Source organism: Ranitomeya variabilis, chromosome 4 (assembly GCF_051348905.1).
Source record: "Ranitomeya variabilis isolate aRanVar5 chromosome 4, aRanVar5.hap1, whole genome shotgun sequence".
In the NCBI taxonomy this organism is placed as follows: domain Eukaryota; kingdom Metazoa; phylum Chordata; class Amphibia; order Anura; family Dendrobatidae; genus Ranitomeya; species Ranitomeya variabilis.
The window spans coordinates 243,813,995-243,839,677 of NC_135235.1; the positions used below are offsets into that span (position 1 = coordinate 243,813,995).

A 25,683-nucleotide genomic window follows, 5' to 3' on the forward strand; every position below is an offset into this window, starting at 1 on the left:
ATGATCTTTTTAATCATAGACCTGAGACAGGGACAAGGGGGCATCCTCTACGTCTGGAGGAAAGAAGGTTTAAGCATAATAACAGACGCGGATTCTTTACTGTAAGAGCAGTGAGACTATGGAACTCTCTGCCGTATGATGTTGTAATGAGTGATTCATTAATTAAATTTAAGAGGGGACTGGATACCTTTCTGGAAAAGTATAATGTTACAGGGTATATATATTAGATTCCTTGATAAGGCGTTGATCCGGGGAACTAGTCTGATTGCCGTATGTGGAGTCGAGAAGGAATTTTTTTTCCCATGGTGGAGTTACTCTTTGCAACATGGGTTTTTTTTGCCTTCCTCTGGATCAACATGTTAGGGCATGTTAGGTTAGGCTATGGGTTGAACTAGATGGACTTACAGTCTTCCTTCAACCTTAATAACTATGTAACTATGTATGCCAGAATAATATAAATAACCCTGTAATATAGACACAATAGTGCAAATAAGCGTTGAACCACAAACTATAGATACAATAGTGCCGAAGGGCCGAAGGATGTTAGGTCACCACTATAACCAAAGAGCGGTATCAATCTAGGCCACAATGTCCAGCCATATAGTAAACCCACGATATCAAAATACTGATACCGGGGGAGGAGAGAGAATGCAGGAATAAGCGTGGGGAGAAAAACCCTACGCGTGTCGCCGTTACACGGACGGCTTCATCAGGGGAGAGTGCTAAAAGAGCGATCAATGCCAGTTAAATACCTTTCGGTGTAATGAAGTCAGCGAGCGAGGTACGCACAGAGCCGGAACCGGAAGTGACGTGTAAAGGGCAAAGAATACAGGCAGACGTCTCTGCCAATAGTGCACAATGCGCACGTGCAGGGGCGGATTATAAAAGGGTCAATATGGGTGGTAGCCCAGGGCCCAGTAGTGTGGGGGGGCCCTGGGCTACCGCACAGATTGCCCGCCGCCATCAGGGCATTACTGCCCGTGCCCTGACTGGCGTATCATTTATGGGCCCGGTGGGCAGAGAGAGGGGGCCCGCATCGGGCCCCGTCTCATCTGCTCACCGGGCCCCTACCAGCGCTGCGGCGGTTTCCTATTGACGTGCGGGCGCGCGCCCACACTTCAATAGTTAACAACAGCCGCCAGCCAATTGGAGTCTGGCAGCTGAAGTCGGCCGCAGGCGCAGCGCACACGTCGCCGGCGTCTGACGTCATTTTCAGTCGCTGGCGAGTGCGCGCTGCTGGAGGGAGCTCGCCGCCTGGAGCGCCGGTCAGGTGAGGTGAACTCGGTTTGTTTGTTTTTTGTTTGTTTTTTGCTAACCTAACGGCAATCCGGGCGGGCCAGAATGCTGGACAGTCAATGACACTGTCTGACTGGGGGCAATATGCTGGAGCCGGAGGACACACTGGGGCAGATGATAGCTGGACACACTGGGGCAATGCTGGAGACACTGGGGCAGATTGCTGGGCACACTGGGGGCAATGCTGGAGGACATACTGGGGCAGATGATTGCTGGACACACTGGGGCAATGCTGGAGACACTGGGGCAGATTGCTGGACACACTGGGGCAGATGATTGCTGGACACACTGGGGCAATGCTGGAGACACTGGGGGCAATGCTGGAGGACACACTGGGGCAGATGATTGCTGGACACCCTGGGGCAATGCTAGACACACTGGGGCAGATTGCTGGACACACTGGGGCAGATTGCTGGACACACTGGGGCAGATGATTGCTGGACACACTGGGGCAATGCTGGACACACTGGGGCAATGCTGGACACACTGGGGCAGATGGCTGGACACACTGGGGCAATGCTGGAGACACTGGGGCAGATTGCTGGACACACTGGGGGCAATGCTGGAGGACACACTGGGGCAGATGATTGCTGGACACACTGGGGCAATGCTGGAGACACTGGGGCAGATTGCTGGACACACTGGGGGCAATGCTGGAGGACACACTGGGGCAGATAATTGCTGGACACACTGGGGCAATGCTGGAGACACTGGGGCAGATTGCTGGACATACTGGGGCAGATTGCTGGACACACTGTCTGGGGGCAATGCTGGACACTCTGGGGCAATATGCTGGACATACTAGGGCAGATTGCTAGACACACTGGGGGTAATATGCTGGACACACTGGGGGTAATATGCTGGACACACTGGGGCAGGTTGCTGGACACACTGGGGGCAATGCTGGACATACTGGGGCAGATTGCTGGACACACTGGGGGTAATATGCTGGACACACTGGGGCAGATTGATGGACACACTGTCTGGGGGCAATGCTGGACACACTGGGGCAGATTGCTGGACACTGGGGCAATATGCTGGACATACTGGGGGTAATATGCTGGACACACTGGGGGTAATTGCTGGACACACTGGGGGCAGGATTGGAGGCATGGGCAGAATGTAGATACGGGGCATGATTGGAGACACGGGGCAGAATGAAAGACATGGGGCAGGATTGGATCATGGGGCAGGATGGATACGATGGAGACAGATGGGGCAGGATGGGGAGATCATATGGGGTAGAATGGATACTCATGAGGGCAGGATGCGAGAACATATGGCTGGAGCCAGGAATGAGATAAACGGGGCCAGGGTGGGGAATATTATTACCATAGGGGCTAATTAAGGGATATTATTACTGCAGTGATGTATTTATTTTATTTTTTGAGTATACTGTTTTAAATGGGGGGGGCGGTCCTGTTGCTGTGCAGAGTGACACTATATCGCCTTTTTTTCTTCATGTGGTGTAATGTAGAAGCTGTGGAAAATTAAGTAACGTGTTCTGCCATCGGAGCTCGAGATAACTGTGTTATTTCCTGCAGAAACGAGTCCTGGCTGGAAGAAATGATGGCGGTCTGTGCTGGATGAAAGATGAAGGACTTCACCTAGAGACGTCACTGGTGAGTCAGTGTTACCTATACACTGACACTATACACTGTATACTATATACAGAGGTCCTGTGTACAATGTCACCAGTGATCACTGTATTACCTATACATTATATACAGCACTCCTGTGTATAATACCACCGGTGATCTCTGTATTACCTCTACACAGACATTGCATACTAAGTACAGATCTGTGAATACTGGCATTTATGGTGATAGTATTGTGTTTTTTTTTGTTTTTTATTATTACTGATCAGTATTGTAGTATTCAGTCACTATGTGGTGGTAATATGTGGTCTGGAAATGGTGTTGTGGTATTTGTCCCTTGTATGTGCTATTTGGTCACCAAGTGGTGGTAATATGTGGTCTTGACATGGTGCGGTGGTATTTGTTCATTGTATGTGATATTATTCGATCACTGTGGTTGTAATTTGTGGTCTGGTCATGGTGCGGTGGTATTTGCTCCTTGAATGTGATATTGGTCAAAATATACCTAAATTGTATTGCATATTTTAACAAATATTTAATAGGTTACAGTAGAGTAGGGACTGGCCATTTTTCTGGAATAATCTGGTTCAGGTATATCATGACCCCCGTCACATGACCCCCGTCACATGTCTCCCGTCACATGACCTCCGTCACATGACCGGGGGGGCCCACAGTGTCTGAACAGCCCGGGGCCCTGGCTACCCTTAATCCACCCCTGCGCACGAGCCAGGTTTATTCAGCGCGGCGCATCATGACATTGTGAATAGAGCGGAGATCCAGACTTATTTAGCGCGGCGCATCATAACATTGTAGATAGAGCGGAGATACGTTAAGATAATAGAACAAAAAAGGCCTAGCATAGGCAGCGATGCAAAAACTTATATGGTAGAAGAAATATACAGACTAAAAGCCAGTCTGAGGTGAAAAAATAAATAAGACCACACTTAAACATATAAACAGGACCACAGACACTATGAGAGCAAAGGGGAAATAAGTGGCAAAAACATAAGATGAATGTTATTACTCCTTTGCCACCATGTGAGTATGTAATCCAACCTGTGGAAAGAAAACAATTAGAAAAATATATATTGTGTCAATCATAATGTCTATTGCACCGTTGTGCAGATTATGCTTTTTTGTATATACATCTTTATGTGTCACTTCATGGTCATTTGTTTATCCCTATGTACCATCTCATTGTCATCTTTTTTTCTTTTTCAATAAATACAGTTTGGTGCAATAAATAGACATTATGATTGACACAATATATATTTCTGCATTCTCTCTCCTCCCCCGGTGGCAGTATTTTGGTATCATGGGTTTGCTATATGGCTGGACATGGTGGCCTAGATTGATACCTCTCTTTGGTTATAGTGGTGACCTAACATCCTTTGGCACTATTGCATCTATAGGTTGTAGTTCAACGCTTATTTGCACTATTGTGTCTATAGTACAGGGTTATTTATATTATTCTGGCATACAGGTACAGATTATTCACAATACTGTGCATTTAATGTATTATGTGTCTATTCATTCACCCATTTCATATGGGTCCATGTCCTCCCTAGATATAAATATTTTCCTGTTTATATTTCCAACTCCCAGCCGGGGGGGTGTATTGGCAATTTGTGCAATTATATAAGAGGTCATTTTGTATGAGCTATTTTTGCAATATATTTTGTTATCTCATAAACTGTATGCATAGTACACGTATTTTTCTTGACCTCTATGACTTTGGCGGGATCATTTTGGGGATTATGGGATTTTTTAGATGGTTTTAACATTGTTGTATCAATAAAAGTTTGCCTTTTTACATATTTATACTGAATAGTGGTGTGCAGTATTTTGGAGTGGTTCCTTTTCTCTTCCTTTTTTTGTAGTTACAAAGAGATTGTCCATTTGAGATTCTGAATGGTAAATGGTGTCTCGTTGTCATGGAGTAGAAGTCATCATGGCTACCAGCTGTTCATTCCTTATGTGAGTAGTCTGAAGTCCTTGGAGAGTGAAGGAGCAGGCAGGAGGTGACAGCGCCCACCCTCCTGTGAGTCTCGGTTATATGTCCCATAGAGCACGTGTTCTCTCTATATGGTGTTAATTTATATTCTGAGCTAAATATACAGGAATAGCTTCTGTAATGTAAGCGAAAGGCAATGTGCTCAGTACAGAATTGAAAATAAGAATAAGTAAAAAATTAATAATTAATATGTAACAATTCCCCCTTTTGAGGGTGACAGACATTGATTGGAACCCTCAAAGTAAATATATTAATAATAAGATCTTTTTTTCTTCTTTTCTTCTTCTTTGGCAAAATAATTTAATGTTAATAATAATAATGATATTGTTATACGTACTCAATAACATAATGATATATAAATTCATGTTATGGTAAGCCGTGACCAATATTCATATAAAATATATAATTATACTTCCCTATACATAATCAAAGCATCTCAGGTCCGATTATAATCATCTGATGTAATCGGGTCTTCATCTTGATGTATTCTGTCTTCTTCTTGGTTCTTTTAAAAGAATCTTTATTATAATTCTTTTGAAATAGATGATAGCATGTAGATATTGTAGAAACCATGTGTCAATCAAAGTCCATAAATTCACATGTTGATAAGAAAACAAAGTCAATAGATAAAATGTAGCGTTAACCCCTTAACCTCCATGGGTGGTTTGCACGTTAATGACCGGACCAATTTTTAAAATTCTGACCACTGTCCCTTTATGAGGTTATAACTCTGGAACGCTTCAAGGGATCCCAGAGATTTTGACATTGTTTTCTCATAACATATTGTACTTCATGTTAGTTGTAAAGTTTCTTTGATATTACCTGCGTTTTTTTGTAAAAAAAACCCGGAAATTTGGCAAAAATTTTGCAATTTTCCAACTTTTAATTTTTATGACCTTAAATCACAGAGTTATGTCACACAAAATACTTAATAAGTAATGTTTCCCACATGTCTACTTTACATCTGCACAATTTTGGAACCAAGATTTTTTTTTGTTAAGGAGTTATAAGGGTTAAAAGTTGGTCAGCGATTTCTCATTTTTACAACAAAATTTACAAAGCCTTTTTTTTTTAGGGACCACCTCACATTTGAAGTCACATTTAGGGATCTATATGGCAGAAAATACTCAAAAGTGACACCATTCTAAAAACTGCACCCCCCAAGCTGATCAAAACCACATTCAAGAAGATTATTAACCCTTCAGGTGCTTCACAGGAAGCAATGTGGAAGGAAAAAATGAAAATTTAAAAATTTAAAATGATCTTTTGCAACAATTTTTTTATTTTCCCAAGGGTAAAAGGAGAAATTGGACCCTAAACGTTGTTGAGCATTTTGTCCTGAGTACGCTGATACCCCATATGATGTGGGGAACCACTGTTTGGGTGCACGGCAGGGCTCGGAAGTGAAGGAACGCCGTTTAATTTTTTCAACCTAAAATTGGCTGGAATTGCAATCGGACGCCATGTCGCGTTTGACGAGCCCCTGATATGCCTAAACAGTGAAACCCCCCCACACAAGTGACCACATTTTGGAAACTAGACCCCCTAAGGAACTTATCTAGATGTGTGATGAGCACTTTGAACAGGGGCTTCATTAAAGTTTATAATGCCCGGGCGTTAAAAAAAAATAAATTATATTTTTTTCCCCACAAAAATGATTTTCTAGTCCCCAATTTTTAATTTTCCCAAAGGTAACAGGAGAAATTGGACCTCAAATGTTGTTGTCCAATTTGTCCTGAGTACGCTGGTACCCCATATGTGGGAGAAAACAACTGTTTGGGCGCACTGCAGGGCTCGGAAGGGAAGTAGTATTGACATTTTGGAATGCAGGCTTTGATGGAATGTTCTGCTGCCGTCATGTTCCATTTCACGAGCCCCTGATGTGCCTAAACAGTGGAAACCCCCCACAAGCGACCCCAATTTGGAAACTAGATCATCTAGGGAACTTGTCTAGATGTGTGGTGAGAACTTTGAACCCCCAAGTGTTTCACTAAAGTTTATAATGCCCGGGCGTGAAAATAACAAATCCTATTTTTTGCCTACAAAAATGATCTTTTACTCCTTATTTTTTATTTTCCCAAGGGTAACAGGAGAAATTGGACCTCAAATGTTGTTGTCCAATTTGTCCTGAGTACGCTGGTACCCCATATGTGGGAGAAAACTACTGTTTGGACACACGTCAGGGCTCGGAAGGGAAGTAGTGACGTTTTGGAATGCAGGCTTTGATGGAATGTTCTGCGGCCGTCATGTTCCGTTTCACAAGCCCCTGATGGGCCTAAACAGTAGAAACCCCACAAGTGACCACAATTTGGAAACTAGACCCTCTAAGGAACTTGTCTAGATGTGCGGTGAGAACTTTGAACCCCCAAGTGTTTCACTAAAGTTTATAATGCCCGGGCGTGAAAATAACAAATCCTATTTTTTGCCTACAAAAATGATCTATTAGTCCTTAATTTTTTATTTTCCCAAGGGTAACTGGAGAAATTGGACCTCAAATGTTGTTGTCCAATTTGTCCTGAGTACGCTGGTACCCTATATGTGGGAAAAAACTATTTGGGCACACGTTGGGGCTCGAAAGGGAAGTACTGACGTTTTGGAATGCAGACTTTGATGGAATGGTCTGCGGGCGTCATGTTCCATTTGCAGAGCCCCTGATGTGCCTAAACAGGAAAAAAAAACACAAATGACATCATTTTGGAAAGTAGACCCCCAAAGAACTTACCTAGATGTGCCCCCTTTGGAACTAATCTCTTTCCTGTAAAGTAAATTAGTAGTGCATAGAGGTGCGGTACAATTTAAAGCAATCCTTCATACACAGGCCAGGTTTTTCGGGGCTGGTGTCGCATTGATAGATGGTGTCCTTGCATATTCCCCTTTTGTAGCACACTCGGCACCTTTTTTGCGGCTTACCTTTTCTTCCAGTTGGCGGGACCACCCCCGGAAAATGCTGACCTGGTACGATACGAGCACCTTCAGTTCCAGAGGTACTGGGGCCCGTTCTTTCCGGAGTGCCAAACAGGGCCTTAACCACTACCTCCTGGAAATGAAGGTATGACATATCGGTGTGGCGTGCACATCGTGACAGCAGGAAAGCGATGAGCATTGCCATTTGTAAAATGTACACGAACAGCTTTTTGTACCACACCCCGGCCTTTCTCAAAGCACTGTACGGTTGGAGGAGTTGATCGGAGAGATCAACGCCCCCATGTTTTTGTTGTACCCCAGTACACTGATCGGTTTGCTGACCTCTGTAGAGGTACCCCGTACAGTGCTGAGGCCGCTGCCATCACTGTGTATGGTTGTCAATAGAAGAACATCCCTTTTGTCCTTGTACTTGACCACCAGCAGGTGATCGCTACATTGGGCTTTGCTCTCACCTTTTCTGAGCATCTGCCCAAGTAGCGTCTTCGGGAGGCCTCTGATTTTTGCGGACAGTACCGCAGGCTGCGGTACCTTGCGCAGAGAGGGATTTGTTGAGTGGGATGCTGGTGTAAAAGTTATCGGTATAGAGGTGATAACCTTTATCTAGCAGTGAGTGCACCAAATCCCATCAATTTTCCCACTCACTCTCAGGACAGGAGGACACTCAGGCGGTTCAATCCTGGTGTCCTTCTCTTCGTAGACTCTAAAGCTTAAGGTGTACCCTGAGGTACTCTCACACAGCTTGTAGAGTTTGATTCCGTACCTGGCTCTCTTGCTGGGCCGCACCTTAAAATGAATAAAGGACTCATCCACGCAGATGTCCCTTTGACGCACGTACACTTCAGCAAACTTTTTGTTGAAGTGTTCGATGACCGGCCGACGCTGTGCATTATCGTTATAATGCAGGAACTTATGGATGGCCTCAAAACGCGTCCGGGTCATAACCATTCGGAACACTGGAGTGTTGTATAAAATGTCAACACTCCAATATTGCCGAAGTTCTGTCTTCTTCAGAATCCCCATGTGGAGGACCAGGCCCCAAAACTGCATCATTTCAACTGCGTCTACAGGAGACCAGTTAGAATATGATGAACCTGAGTTTTGTTCCAAAAATTGACGAGCATACAAATTAGTTTGCTCCACCATGAGGTTAGCAAAAGCCTCAGAGAAAAAGACTTTGAAAAAGTCTAGTTCTGTGAGGCCGGTGGTGTCAAACTTGATTCTTGATTCTGCCACAAAATCAGGAATCTGGCTCGTAATTTTTGGGCGGCGAGGTCCATATGGGGTCCGCAGTGGGGTGCGCTGGTTCATCTTCAGCAATGGTGGGTGCTGTTTCATCTTCATCTTTATCAATGATGGGCACTGCCTCATCTTCTGTCCTGCGGCGTCTGTGTGGCGGTTCCGCAGGACCGGAGGAGGAAGATGATGGGGAAGAGGATGAGGAAGCATCGGAAAAATAAAGAAAAGTGGGATTTTCTCCCTCGCTATCAGTGTCGGAGGCAAGGAAAGAATATGCCTTCAATGAATAGCGCTGTTGGGACGAACGGGACAAGCGGGACTTTTTTGTGAGTATGGTGCTTGGGTGTACTTTATTGGTAACTGTGTACGTGTGGGGGGGATAGTGTTTGGTGCAAACTATTCTGAAATGAAAAAGCTATAGGAAAAAAAAGCAAATAGGGAAAAAAAATACCTGTGAAAGGAAAAGCCTAAAACAGCAGGCCCTAGCGCTGATAAGTGAACCGCGTCACTTATCAAAGTTCGGCGGCTGCTGTGTGTGCGAACGGGATGTGGAAAAAAAAAAAGAAAACGGCAGGCACGAGAGCTTTGATACGTGAACCACATCACTTATCAAACTTCGGCCGCTGCTGGGTGTGCGAAAGGGGATGTGAGAATAAAAACGGCAGGCACGTGAGCTTTGATAAGTAACCCGCGTCACTTATCAAACTTCGGCGGCTGCTGGCTGTGCGAAAGGGGATATGAAAAAAAAAGAAAAGAAAACGGCAGGCACGAGAGCTTTGATAAGTGAACCGCATCACTTATCAAAGTTCAGCAGCTGCTGGCTGTGTGCACAGGTATGGTGCAAGGAGGGGGGTGAAAAAAAAAAGGAAAATGGCAGGCACAAGCTCTGATAAGTGAACTGCGTCACTTATCAAAGTTTGGCAGCTGCGGGATGTTTTTACAAAGTTGGCGCAAAGGGGGCTGAGGAAAAAAAAGCGAGCACGAGTGTTGATCAGTGAACTGCGTCACCAATCAACGCTCGGCGGCTGCAAAACGTGTGCACGGAGGCGGCTCAAAGAGGGATGGAAGGGGGTAAAAAGAGGGGTGGGTGGGGTGGATGAAGAGAGATCGGGTAGGGATCAGGGATAACACTTATGGTTGTAGTCTCTCTTTCTTCTTCTGTCCTCTTTCTTCTGTCTTTTCTAAAGCAGAGATTGTGGTATTACAGGCTTTTGTAGCACCACAAGGCCCAGCAAGAGGAGATCTGGCTGTGTGACCGCTCTGCAGGAATCCTCAGCTAGAGTGAGGACCCTTGCAGAGTGGTAAGACAGGCCAGAGGCAGGTGACAGACAGGTCACAGAGCGGTCATACCTGCTGTGAGCTGTCATTGGTGGGATTGAATGATCACATCAATCCCACCAATCCCTGCAGGTCCTGGTGACCATGGCAACTGCCTAGGATCACTCCGATCCTAGGCAGGTCACCAGGAGGGCACACAACGGTCACAACGTGATCGCCGCTGTGCCCTGTGATTGGCGCGATAGTCGATAACATTGATCGCGCCAATCAGCTCCTGCAGGCCCTCCTGGGCCTGTCCTAGGCTCTGGCCTAGGATCGGTGCTATTACAGCACCGATCCAGGCCGGTACAGGCAGGGCACAGCACGGTAATACCGCTGCTGCGCTCTGCGATTGGCGCAATCGATATGATTGGCGATCGCGCCAATCCGGTGGGTTTTTGCCTGGCGTTGCCAGGCACCGGCCTAGGATCGAGTACATCGGTACTCCATCCTAGCCTGGGCCTTCATCGTTTCAGCCAATCTGATTGGCTGAAACATTGAGAAACGTTGTGATTGAATGTTCATAATTGAACAGCCAATCACAGCGATCGGGAGGCTTGGGGGGCGGCTCCATATCCCAGGATGCCGATGCCATCTTCCGTGAGGTAAGATGGTGTCGGAAATTTAATGCGATCACCGCGACTTAAGTCGCGATGTCGCATTAAATAGCATGACGTACTATCCCGTCACTGGGTATTAAGTCCCAGTTCACCTTGACAGGATAGTATGTCATATGGGATTAAGGGGTTAATATCTGTGCAGTGTCACCTTTAGAGACCTGGACTTACATTGGCTCGCCTTGGATATTTCTGGAATTCTCCATGTCATCCGCACTGGTCTTGGAACAGGTGTGATGTCTTTGGTCAGCACAGCAAAGGTTAAATTGACTCTTCCTTGCTAAACATAGCACCATAACACATGTCAGGGTTGTAGCGTCCTGACAATTACCTGATTGTTCACCATCTTTCATAGAAGCTTTATAGGTGATAGGAAACCACTGGAACGTGATAAAACGTGATAACACAGTTCATCTTAGCATCATAGGATCATTGTCCTCTCGAATTGTGGTTGTCAGTTAGATGCTGCAGTTGTGGTTGTCAGTGGTGACATGAATTGTAATTGACACAGTGTATTATTACTCAGAAATCATAGCATTGTTACCTTGTGGAACTTCCTGATATCGACTTTTTCTTCTTGCAACTTTTAAGAATCAATTGAATTTAGAAATACGAAAAGTCTTTATTAACGTAACTCCAGTATCTTGATTGAAGTCTTCATTGCCTAATTCTATACCAAATCTTGTAATTTTGCTAACCTATAATATCACAGCGTACCATAGCAATCAATAATACCCATATACAGTTATATGAAAAAGTTTGGGCACCCCTATTAATCTTAAGCTTAATGTTTTATAAAAAATTGTTTTTTTTTCTACAGCTATTTCAGTTTCATATATCTAATAACTGTTGGACACAGTAATGTTTCTGCCTTGAAATGAGGTTTATTGTACTAACAGAAAATGTGCAATCTGCATTCAAACACAATTTGACAGGTGCATAAGTATGGGCACCCTTATCATTTTCTTGTTTTAAATACTCCTACCTACTTTTTACTGACTTACTAAAGCACTTTTTTTGGGTTTTGTAACCTCATTGAGCTTTGAACTTCATAGCCAGGTGTATGCAATCATGAGAAAAGCTACTTAAAGTGGCCACTTGCAAGTTGTTCTCCTGTTTGAATCTCCTCTGAAGAGTGGCATCATGGGCTCCTCAAAACAACTGTCAAATGATCTGAAAACAAAGATTATTCAACATAGTTGTTCAGGGGAAGGATACAAAAAGCTGTCTCAGAGATTTACCCTGTCAATTTCCACTGTGAGGAACATAGTAAGGAAATGGAAGAACACAGGTACAGTTCTTGTTAAGGCCAGAAGTGGCAGGCCAAGAAAAACATCAGAAAGGCAGAGAAGAAGAATGGTGAGATCAGTCAAAGACAATCCTCAGACCACCTCCAGAGAGCTGCAGCGTCAACTTGCTGCAGATGGTGTCACTGTGCATCGGTCAACAATACAACGCACTTTGCACAAGGAGAAGCTGTATGGGAGAGTGATGCGAAAGAAGCCATTTCTGCAAGCACGCCACAAACAGAGTCGGCTGAGGTATGCAAAAGCACCTTTGGAGAAGCCAATTTCTTTTTGGAAGAAGGTCCTGTGGACTGATGAAACCAAGATTGAGTGGTTTGGTCATACAAAAAGGAGTTATGAATGGCGGCCAAAAAAAACACAGCATTCCAAGAAAAACACGTGCTACCCACAGTAAAATTTGGTGGAGGTTCCATGATGCTTTGGGGCTGTGTGGCCAATGCCGGCACCGGGAATCTTGTTAAAGTTGAAGGACGCATGGATTCCTCTCGGTATCAGCAGATTCTTGACAATAATGTTCATGAATCAGTGACAAAGTTGAAGTTACGCAGGGGATGGATCTTTCAGCAAGACAATGATCCAAAACACCGCTCCAAATCTACTCAGGCATTCATGCAGAGGAACAATTACACTGTTCTGGAATGGCCATCCCAGTCCCCAGACCTGAATATCATTGAACATCTGTGGGATCATTTGAAGAGGACTGAAATAGCTGTTGCAAAAAAAAAAATGTTTTTTTATAAAACATTAAGCTTAAGATTAATAGGGGTGCCCAAACTTTTTCATATAACTGTAATTATTATCAGAATAGTAATATGGAATTCATTTTTGGAAAAATAAAATATTAATAAATGATAATACATTATTAACCATATTCTTCATGTGATAGAACGTTTCTATGTTATAGGTGTAATTTCTTTTTATACCCATAGATGTCAGTGTATTTTTTATATAACAAGTGTTTCCATCTTTATTACCAAAACTTTATTAATAAACTATATTTATTAGACCAATAATATGTAAGAATGTATAGCCATGAACCAAAATAAGTATATATAAATAAATGAATGAAAGAATTGTTGTATTTAACTCCGAATTGAAACATTTCTCCTATAATGAAACCATATGATCACTATATTTAATGAAGCAATATTCTTGTTCTAGACATTACTTTATTAAATATTGATTTTTTTCTTCATGAGATAAAAAATAAAATTAATAAAAATGAAGAAAAAATTAAAAATGAAAAATAAAAATGAGAATAAAAATAAAAATAAGGCGTTTATATGTTGATGATAACTGTAGAGGTTATGTCTCAGTAACACATTCCCTTTAATATTTCCATTGTCATAACCTTGTATTACCAAAATATTGAAATTATGCAAATTTGCATGTAATACCCTTCATTAGAATAAAAAAAGACTCATAATACTTAATGTTATTATACCCAATATTACCTTATTAATATTTCTTCTTTATTAAAGTGTGTGAAGAAGAGGTATTGATGAAATGTGATGATGTAATCAGGATGAAAAACACATTTCTCCCTTAATACCAAAAAATATTATTTTATGAAAAAAATTAATTTGTAAAAACCAAAATTAAAATTAAAAATAATTAATTATTTTATAACTGTCATATCAGCTTTACCTATCTATATAATCGCCTAAGGGGTACTGCCGCCTGTTTGTCTGATTGGTGGCCGGCAGGCCGCGACCAATCAGCGACAGGCTTAGTCCGGCCACGAATTAGCCCCTCCCTACTCTCCTCCAGTCAGTGTTCCCCTCCCTACTCCCCTCCAGTCAATGCCAGTGTGTCCCGGACCAACTTATTACTATTTATTGATGCCTATGCAGCATCAATAGTAAAAAGATATAATGTTAAAAATAATTAAAAAAAAAAAAAAATTGTGCTATTCTCACCTTCCGCCGTCCACCGATGGGCGTGATGCTGCCGCCAGCTTCCGTTCCCAGTGATGCATTGCGAAATTACCCAGATGACTTAGTGGTCTCGCGAGTACCACCATCTAGTACCATATATTTGTCTGAAGATGTGTACCCATTTATGTAACCATTAAAAAAACACTGAACACCATAAAATTATCATTTGGAAAAAATGTTCTAAATTTAGATTTTCTTGATAAACCACATTGATGTGTGATTGCACTTATCCACTATTAACTAAATCAAGAAATAATAATTACTAAAGAAATATAGAAATATATGTTTAGCTAATATTTAAATATATCTTAATATTCTAATAATTTAACTGAATCGCATTATTTCCCATAAACACAAGTTTTTTTTGCTTTTTTCCAACATACCATAAATCATGAGGCCTCTTTCATACAGACATTCCACATTAGTCTTATGTTAAATTCACTCTTAGCAGCTGCTCATACACGCATCTGTCATCTGTCACTCAGACTGTGACACACATATATATGTTGCAACTACATATTCTACATACAAAGATGTGAATACATATATGTTAACCCAAATTATTGTATCCTAATTATCAATGTGCATTGTAAACTATTACATTTAATATCTTAATATTTCTTTGAATATTCCCCAAATACACATTACCTAACACTTTGTAAACCAGTCTATAGTTCGAAGGACTCATAAGAAACTTGGGTAACCTTATATTTGGTGCAAGGGTTTGCAATTGTAACCAAACCCTGAAACTTTGGCCTAAAGAATTCCTTTGACTTGCAAAGGCTGAAGGCTTCTCAAAAGTTCTTCTTAGGCCAGTCTCACACGTCCAGATAATTCCGGTACCGGAAAAAAATCGGTACCGGAGTTATCCATGCCCGTGTGTCCGTGAGCTCACGTAGGCCATCCGTGTGGCACACGTGCGGCAGCCGTGTGCCGCCTGGGTACCACACGGACCGTGCAGGAGAGACAGCGCTAAAGTTTAGCGCTGTCCCCTGCATCGTGCTGAAGCCGCGATTCATATCTTCTGTGCAGCAGCGCTTGCTGTAAAGAAGATATGAATAATCAATTTTTTTTGTGGTATTTCGTGTTTAAAATAAAGCTCCATGTCCCCACCCCCTGTGCGCCCCCCCCCCCGCTGTTCTGAAAATACTCACCCGCCTCCCTCGCAGTGTCCTGTCCTGGCCGCAGCTTCTCCTGTATGCGGTCACATGGGGCCGCTCATTTACAGTAATGAATATGCGGCTCCACCCCTATGGGAGGTGGAGCCGCATATTCATGACTGTAATCGGCGGCCCCACGTGACCGCATACAGTAGAAGGTGCGGCCAGGACAGGAAGCAGCGACAGCCAACGAGGGAGCCGGGTGAGTATTTTCAGAACAGCGGGGGGGCGCACAGGGGGTGGGGACATGGAGCTTTATTTTAAACACGAAATACCGCTAAAAAAATGGATTATTCATTTCTTCTTTACAGCAAACGCTGCTGCACAGAAGATATGAATCGCGGCTTCAGAACCATGTGGAGGGGACAGCGCTTACTGGAGGGCTGTCTCCTGCACGCCACACGGAGAACGTCCGTGTGCGGTACGTGTTTTACACGGACCCATTGACTTTAATGGGTCCGTGTAATACGTGCGCTCCCACGAACACTGACATGTCTCCGTGTTTGGCACACGGAGACACGGTCTGCAAAAAATCAATGACATCTGCACAGATGCATTGATTTTAATGTGTCTACGTGTGTCAGTGGCTCCGGTACGTGTTGAAACTGTCACCTCATGTACCGGAGCCACTGACTTGTGAAACCGGCCTGAGATTACCAGCTTTAGGCTGTGAGCACACGTTCTGGATTTTTCACGTTTTTTCGTTATAAAAATGCGAAAAAACGCATCCATTAAGCATCCTATTAATAGAATGCAATCAGCAATTTTTGTGCATATGTTGCATTTTTTCCACGATAAAAACGCATCGCTGAAAATAACGCAGCATGTTCATTAATTTTGCGGATTTTTTGCTGATTTCCCGCTTTTTAATGCATTGGGAAGCTCTGATGAAAAACGTGATAAAAACGCGCAAAAACTCATGCGGATTTCCTGCGGAAAAAGTCCGGTTTTGTTCAGGAAATTTCTGCAATAATCCTGACGTGTGCACATAGCCTTAAACTGAAACAGGAGTGTATGGTATCCTTATTATTAGCCCACAGTTCAGATGTCACCTGTTGTGACATGTCATTTCATGCCATGCAGTAAAGATATATATATTATTACCATGCAAAGAATTATATCTGCATTATGTTACAGAAATGTTAAAAGTACACACATTTTAGATTGTTAGTTATGTATTATTTATTTTAAGTGTTAAATATATATGAAATCATGCAATTATTATAACTTCCTGTGTAAATAAAGACATAAATCCATGTAAGAGTTTTTTTTTTTTATCAATTCCTGCTTTGAAATGAAAATTCTAAGGAAAAATAAAAGATAAAGGTTAATTTCATATTCATTCAGAAACAAAATAATTTAAATATCTTATACATACAGTATGTATATATTTAATATATGTATTTAATATAGTTCTAAATATTATTACTGGAGTGAATTTTGATTATTTCAATATACATATAAAAATACAGTTATACAATCTCTACTTATACAAATATGCTACAGTATCTACTGTATACTGTATGAATATATAGAACTGCAGAATTATACTGTTTAAAATGATTACAAATTGCTAAATAATACATTGTATAACACATTTACACAACATATAATATAATTACATTTTTAGCCAATTCCTAAACCAAATCTTATCTCCCTGTCGATAATGCCTTGAAAAGCTCGATTTAAAATTGTCATTTTAAGGGTATGTTTCCACGGTCAGTAAACGCTGCTTGTTTGACGCTGCAGCGTCAAACAAGCAGCGTCCAGATGTTCCAGCATAGTGGAGGGGATTTTATGAAATCCCGTCTCCACTATGCGTGGAAACCCGCACGCGGCGGCCCTGCGACTCCGGACATGCTGCGCGTCTTTTCAGAACGCAGCATGTCCGTACACCTTGCGGGGACGCAGCGTCCCCGCAAGGCATATCACAGGGCCCTATGGCGAGGGGTGCGATGATCCCGGATGTGTACTGTACACATCCGGCACCATCGGGTCCCAGAAAGGGGGCGGGGCTTAGCGCCGAGCGGCTTCGCCGCTGCGGCGATCCCGCCGGCGAAACGGACCGTGGAGACGTACCCTTTGACTTATGGATTCTTTGAAAAGCTCTGATAATGGAGTCTTCAGCTTACCTTCCATAATGTGGCTTTGTAAAGACACCTGCTCCTGTCTGTCAATTTCGCCATTTGTCTTACAGAACCTTGAATTTTTAACTCTTTCTGTGCAACTTCTTCAGTGGTCTCTTGCATCTTTTGTTAGGGCTTATAACAAATATGTAATTTTCTTCGTACTTCATAGATTTGATTTTGGGGATAACTCAGTTTTGGAGATTTTGATTTTGGCTTTTGGTAAAATGTTACTCTGTCTGTTTTCAAAAACTCAGCATCCTTTCAAGATTCTCAAGTTTCTTAGCAAAGTCAAGGGATTGCGCACATTCAAATAAAGAATATTTTTGTGACGCAATAACACGAGATACAGAATTTAGGAATCCAAATTTTTTTACAAAACAATTTATAATTGATTGTGTATTGAAATTTGTAATGACAGTTTTGTACAACCTTTCAAATATGGACATGAATGTAAAAGTACATTCTTTCCGGCTAATCCTTAGTTTTAGAAGAATATCAATATCTGGATAATTTTCCAGATATTCCACGCAAAACAGCTCAAAAAATCAGATCTGGCTGGCTTGGCCAAATGTTAAATATGCTTATTTCGCACATTTATTTAATCAGGACTGTTTGCCAGATCCAATATTCTTAAAGAAAAATGTCATGGTATTTTCATAAAAATGTTGTGGTTTATTGGATTGTCCACAAAAAACCCACATTGCAGTAAAACATAAAATAGGTGAGTTAGTTACAAAGAGATTGTCCTTTTGAGATTCTGAATGGTAAATGGTGTCTCTTTGTCATGGAGTAGAAGTCATCATGGCTACCAGCTGTTCATTCCTTCTGTGAGTAGTCTGAAGTCTATGGAGAGTAAAGGAGCAGGCAGGAGGTGACAGCGCCCACCCTCCTGTGAGTCTCGGTTATATGTCCCATAGAGCACGTGTTCTCTCTATATGGTGTTAACTTATATTCTGAGCTAAGTATACAGGAATAGCTTTTGTAATGTAAGCGAAAGGCAATGTGCTCAGTACAGAATTAAAAATAAGAATAAGTGAAAAATTGATAATTAATATTTAACACCCATTACCACGCCCCCATGTTATCACACTTAAACCGTACCTTTTTGTTTTTTAGCCATCCCCCATAGTGTTACCGCAACCAGGATAGGAAAAATCTCTAGTAATGCAACGTTTCTGACCAGACCCGAGCGCACCCATTCCTCTGGCCATTCGACCACGCACCACTGCGCCTGACAGTATGCTCCAAAACCATAACTGCCCACTGCCTCCGTGTATAAGTCAATGTCTGAATTACAAATTCATAAGAAACAGCCGCACACAAATTCTTGGAATTTTTCAAATGCACAAAAGGAGTAATTTATTGTATTCACCACAGAAGTATAGCGAAGTTGAGGTAACGTTTCGGCCCCGTAGTGGGCCTTTGTGAAACCTCACTAGAAAAATAATGAAAATTACAATATATTAGTTTGTGGGAAAAGGTTTTTGTAAAAAGGAGAGTGCTGTACAACAAAAACAAATATAAAAAATTACAATTTTAACGACTACAAATATAATAGTGTAGACTGAACAGCAATAAGGTCCCTAAAGGGTATGAGACTATACCCAATGACAATTTTTCACATGGTGAGCATACAAAACATATAATATATACATATATAAATATACCTATAAATACAAGTTGCCCATTGCATAGTTAGGATGGCGTACAATCAATGGTGCAAGCGTAAGTATGGCGTAGGCGCAGGAGGACGGCATCAAAAATATGCATAAATACTCTAGTAACACTGTACATGCTTGCAGAGTGAAGAAATAGCAAAACACTAGACTGACCTTGTTGTAGAGATAATAGAAGAAGGTCTGGTAGAAAAAAGACCCCGCATAGACGGGACAGACAATTATGATGAGCAGGCTCCAAGAAGGGCTGTGGGGAAGAAATCATACTGTGAAAAGGAAAAAAAAGAAAAGAAAAAAGGGGGGAAAAGGAAAAAGGGGGGGGGGGGCAAAGAAAAGGTCATAGAAGGTACAGGTATAACATACCGCTTGGCGATGTGTGGAGTAATTGGACTATATGGAATGAACAATGGGGAAGTGTTAGGCAGCAGAACGTATGGCCACAAAGAGGGCATGAAGAGAAAGAGGGAAGGCCATGGATTACCTGCGGGTCCGGGTTGTTGGAGTCCCTGTGGTGATGTGTGCAGGCATAGGCGGTAAGCTGGAACTTTATAGTGCCAATACAGGAAGTGCCGGGTGGCGCCTGCACGGTGAAGGAATGCAGGAGAGATGGTAGAAACACAGACCGGCGTCTGTGTATGGTGAGGGTAACATGGAGCGGCGCACGCGCAGTATGAGGGCACTGGAGGAGAGCTCCGGCATCTGCGCAGTGAGCACAAAGCGCAGACGCTGAGGGTATAAGAGTGGAGCTGCGCATGCGCAATAAGAAGGTGCTGGAGTGAGGGATCCGGCGTCTGCGCAGTGAGCACAAAGCGCAGACGCTGGGAGTGGCAGCGTGTGATGTGGAGCGGCGCACGCGCAATGGAGAAGGGATCAGGCATCTACGCATGGTGCTATACTAGGGAGATACTAGAGAGACACAGGAGACATACTAAGGAGATACTAGAGACATTGGTGCTATACTAGGGAGATACTAGAGAGACACAGGAGACATACTAAGGAGATACTAGAGACATTAGTGCTATACTAGGGAGATACTAGAGAGACACAGGAGACATACTAAGGAGATACCAGAGACATTGGTGCTATAATAGGGAGATGCTAGAGAGACACAGGAGACATACTAAGGAGATACTAGAGACATTAGCGCTATACTAGGGAGATAACAGAGAGACACAGGAGACATACTGAGGAGATACTAGAAGCATTGGCGCTATACTAGGGAGATACTGGAGAGACACAGGAGACATACTGAGGAGATACTAGAAGCATTGGCGCTATACTAGGGAGATACTAGAGAGACATAGGAGACATACTGAGGAGATAGTAGAAACATTAGCGCTATACTAGGGAGATACTAGAGAGACACAGGAGACATACTAAAGAGATACTAGAGGTATTGGCGCTATACTAGGGAGATACTAGAGAGACACAGGAGACATACTAAGGAGATACTAGAGACATTGGCGCTATACTAGGGAGATACTATAGAGACACAGGAGACATACTGAGGAGATACTAGAGACATTGGCGCTATACTATGGAGATACCAGAGAGACACAGGAGACATACTTAGGAGATACTAGAGGCATTGGCGCTATATTAGGGAGATACCAGAGAGACACAGGAAACATACTTAGGAGATACTAGAAGCATTGGCGCTATACTAGGGAGATACTAGAGAGACACAGGAGACATACTGAGGAGATACTAGAGACACTGGCACTATACTAGGGAGATACTAGAGACACAGGAGACATACTGAGGAGATACTAGAAGCATTGGCGCTATACTAGGGAGATACTAGAGAGACACAGGAAACATACTGAGGAGATACTAGAGGCATTGGCGCTATCTCCCGCTATACTAGGGAGTTACTAGAAAGACATTGGTGCTATAATAGGGAGATTCTAGAGAGACACAGGAGACATACTAAGGAGATACTAGAGACATTGGCGCTATACTAGGGAGATACCAGAGAGACACAGGAGACATACTGAGGAGATACTAGAGACATTGGCGCTATACTAGGGAGATACTAGAGAGACACAGGAGACATACTGAGGAGATACTAGAAGCATTGGCGCTATACTAGGGAGATACTAGAGAGACACAGGAGACATACTGAGGAGATACTAGAGGCATTGGTGCTATACTAGGGAGATACTAGAGAGACACAGGAGACATACTGAGGAGATACTAGAGACATTGGCGCTATATTAGGGAGATACCAGAGAGACACAGGAAACATACTGAGGAGATACTAGAAGCATTGGCGCTATACTAGGGAGATACTAGAGAGACACAGGAGACATACTGAGGAGATACTAGAGACATTGGCACTATAATAGGGAGATACTAGAGACACAGGAGACATACTGAGGAGATACTAGAAGCATTGGCGCTATACTAGGGAGATACTAGAGAGACACAGGAGACATACTGAGGAGATACTAGAGGCATTGGCGCTATCTCCCGCTATACTAGGGAGTTACTAGAAAGACACAGGAGACATACTGGGGAGATACTAGAAGCATTGGCACTATATTAGGGAGATACTAGAGAGACACAGGAGACATACTGAGGAGATACTAGAGACATTGGCGCTATACTAGGGAGATACTAGAGAGACATAGGAGACATACTGAGGAGGTACTAGAGGCATTGGCGCTATACTAGGGAGATACTAGAGAGACACAGGAGACATACTGAGGAGATACTAGAGACATTGGCGCTATACTATGTAGATACCAGAGAGACACAGAAGACATACTAAGGAGATACTAGAGGCATTGGCGCTATATTAGGGAGATACCAGAGAGACACAGGAGACATACTGAGGAGATACTGGAAGCATTGGCGCTATACTAGGGAGATACTAGAGAGACAAAGGAGACATACTGAGGAGGTACTAGAGGCATTGGCGCTATACTAGGGAGATACTAGAGAGACACAGGAGACATACTGAGGAGATACTAGAGACATTGGCGCTATACTATGTAGATACCAGAGAGACACAGAAGACATACTAAGGAGATACTAGAGGCATTGGCGCTATATTAGGGAGATACCAGAGAGACACAGGAGACATACTGAAGAGATACTAGAAGCATTGGCGCTATACTAGGGAGATACTACAGAGACACAGGAGACATACTGAGGAGATACTAGAGACATTGGCGCTATACTAGGGAGATACCAGAGAGACATAGGAGACATACTTAGGAGAAACTAGAGGCATTGGCGCTATATTAGGGAGATACCAGAGAGACACAGGAGACATACTGAGGAGATACTAGAAGCATTGGCGCTATACTAGGGAGATACTAGAGAGACACAGGAGACATAGTGAGGAGATATTAGAGACATTGGCGCTATACTAGGGAGATACTAGAGACACAGGAGACATACTGTGGAGATACTAGAAGCATTGGCGCTATACTAGGGAGATAGCAGAGAGAAACAGGAGACATACTAAGGAGATACTAGAGAAATTGGCGCTATACTAGGGAGATAGCAGAGAGACACAGGAGACATACTAAGGAGATACTAGAGAAATTGGCGCTATACTAGGGAGATACCAGAGAGACACAGGAGACATACTAAGGAGATACCAGAGACATTGGCACTATACTAGGGAGATACCAGAGAGACACAGGAGACATACTGAGGAGATACTGGAGACATTGGCGCTATACTAGGGAGATACTAGAGAGACACAGGAGACATACTGAGGAGATACTAGAGGCATTGGTGATATACTAGGGAGATACTAGAGGGACGCCGGAGACATACTGAGGAGATACTAGAGACATTGGCGCTATACTAGGGAGATACTAGAGAGACACAGGAGACATACTGAGGAGATACTAGAGACATTAGCGCTATACTAGGGAGATACTAGAGACACAGGAGACATACTAAGGAGATTCTAGAAGCATTGGCGCTATTCTAGGGAGATACTAGAGAGACACACGAGACATACTGAGGAGATACTAGAAGCATTGGCGCTATACTAGGGAGATACTAGAGACACAGGAGACATACTGAGGAGATACTAGAAGCGTTGGCGCTATACTAGGGAGATACTAGAGAGACACAGGAGACATACTGAGGCGATACTAGAAGCATTGGCGCTATACTAGGGAGATACTAGAGAGACAAGGAGACATACTGAGGAGATACTAGAAGCATTGGCGCTATACTAGGGAGATAGCAGAGAGACACAGGAGACATACTAAGGAGATACTAGAGAAATTGGCGCTATACTTGGGAGATAGCAGAGAGACACAGGAGACATACTAAGGAGATACTAGAGAAATTGGCGCTATACTAGGGAGGTACCAGAGAGACACAGGAGACATACTGAGGAGATACTAGAGACATTGGCGCTATACTAGGGAGATACCAGAGAGTCACAGGAGACATACTGAGGAGATTCTAGAGACATTGGCGCTATACTAGGGAGATACTAGAGAGACACAGGAGACATACTGAGGAGATCCTAGAGGCATTGGTGCTATACTAAGGAGATACTAGGGGGACACAGGAGACATACTGAAGAGATACTAGAGACATTGGCGCTATACTAGGGAGATACTAGGGAGACACAGGAGACATACTGAGGTGATACTAGAGACATTTGCGCTATACTGAGGAGATACTACAGAGGCACAGGAGACATACTGAGGAGATACTAGAGGCATTGGCGCTATGCTAGGGAGATACTAGAGAGGCATAGGAGACATACTAAGGAGATACTAGAGACATTGGCGCTATACTAGGGAGGTAATAGAGAGGTACAGGAGACATACTGAGGAGATACTAGAGGCATTGGCGCTATACTAGGGAGATACAGGAGACATACTAAGGAGATACTAGAGACATTGGCGCTATACTAGGGAGATACTAGAGAGGCACAGGAGACATACTGAGGAGATACTAGAAGCATTGGCGCTATACTAGGGTGATACTAGAGGGACACAGGAGACATACTGAGGAGATACTAGAGACATTGGCCCTATACTGAGAAGATACTAGAGAGATACAGGAGACATACTGAGGAGATACTAGAAGCAGTGTCTCTATACTAGGGAGATACTAAAGGGACACAGGAGACATACTGAGGAGATACTAGAGGCATTGGCGCTATACTAGGGAGATACTAGAGAGGCACAGGAGACATACTAAAAAGATACTAGAGGCATTGGCGCTATACTAGGGAGATACTAGAGAGGCACAGGAGACGTACTAAGGAGATACTAGAGACATTGGCGCTATACTAGGGAGATACAGGAGACATACTACGGAGATACTAGAGACATTGGGGCTATACTAGGGAGATACTAGAGAGACACAGGAGACATACTGAGGAGATACTAGAGACATTGGCGCTATACTAGGGAGATACCAGAGAGTCACAGGAGACATACTGAGGAGATACTAGAGACATTGGCGCTATACTAGGGAGATACCAGAGAGTCACAGGAGACATACTGAGGAGATACTAGAGGCATTGGTGCTATACTAAGGAGATACTAGGGGGATACAGGAGACATACTGAAGAGATACTAGAGACATTGGCGCTATACTAGGGAGATACTAGAGAGACACAGGAGACATACTGAGGTGATACTAGAGACATTGGCGCTATACTGAGGAGATACTAGAGAGGCACAGGAGACATACTGAGGAGATACTAGCGGCATTGGCGCTATGCTAGGGAGATACTGGAGAGGCATAGGAGACATACTAAGGAGATACTAGAGACATTGGCGCTATACTAGGGAGATAATAGAGAGGTACAGGAGACATACTGAGGAGATACTAGAGGCATTGGCGCTATACTAGGGAGATACAGGAGACATACTTAGGAGATGCTAGAGACATTGGCGCTATACTAGGGAGATACTAGAGAGGCACAGGAAACATACTGAGGAGATACTAGAAGCATTGGCGCTATACTAGGGTGGTACTAGAGGGACACAGGAGACATACTGAGGAGATACTAGAGACATTGGCGCTATACTGAGGAGATACTAGAGAGACACAGGAGACATACTGAAGAGATACTAGAAGCAGTGTCTCTATACTAGGGAGATACTAGAGGGACACTGGAGACATACTGAGGAGATACTAGAGGCATTGGCGCTATACTAGGGAGATTGTTGTGATCCTAGTGGCAAGGATCGCAAGTTTGACTAGCTAAGTAACTAAACCGACGACCAGCTCTGGGGAAGTGGTATCTGGATTGACCGCAACCTGATCCTATCCGCAAACAACTATAGGCAGCCGTGGAACGTTACCTGAAAATCCTAGACGTCTCTTCACGGCCTGAGAAACTACCTATTCCTAGAGGGAAAGTTAAGTCCTTACTTGCCTCAGAGAAATGACCCCAAAGATATAGAAAAGCCCCCCACAAATATTAACGGTGAGTTAAGGGGAAAGCACAAACGCAGAGATTAAATAGATTTA

The 25,683-nt window shown here is 43.2% G+C and overlaps 1 protein-coding gene across 3 annotated transcripts in view; it reads left to right on the forward strand.

Annotated features, from left to right (window-relative positions):
* LRRC4B (leucine rich repeat containing 4B) overlaps positions 1-25,683 on the forward strand; it is a 289,691-nt gene that overhangs the window by 128,192 nt on the left and 135,816 nt on the right. Inside the window, exon 1 of one of the 3 annotated variants that reach the window (XM_077249342.1) lies at positions 4,775-4,871. The exons of the other annotated variants lie outside the window; for them this stretch is intronic. The gene's annotated coding sequence lies outside the window, so the exon portion shown is untranslated. Of the gene's footprint in view, positions 1-4,774; positions 4,872-25,683 lie in introns of those variants that run through there. 3 annotated transcript variants of the gene reach the window in all.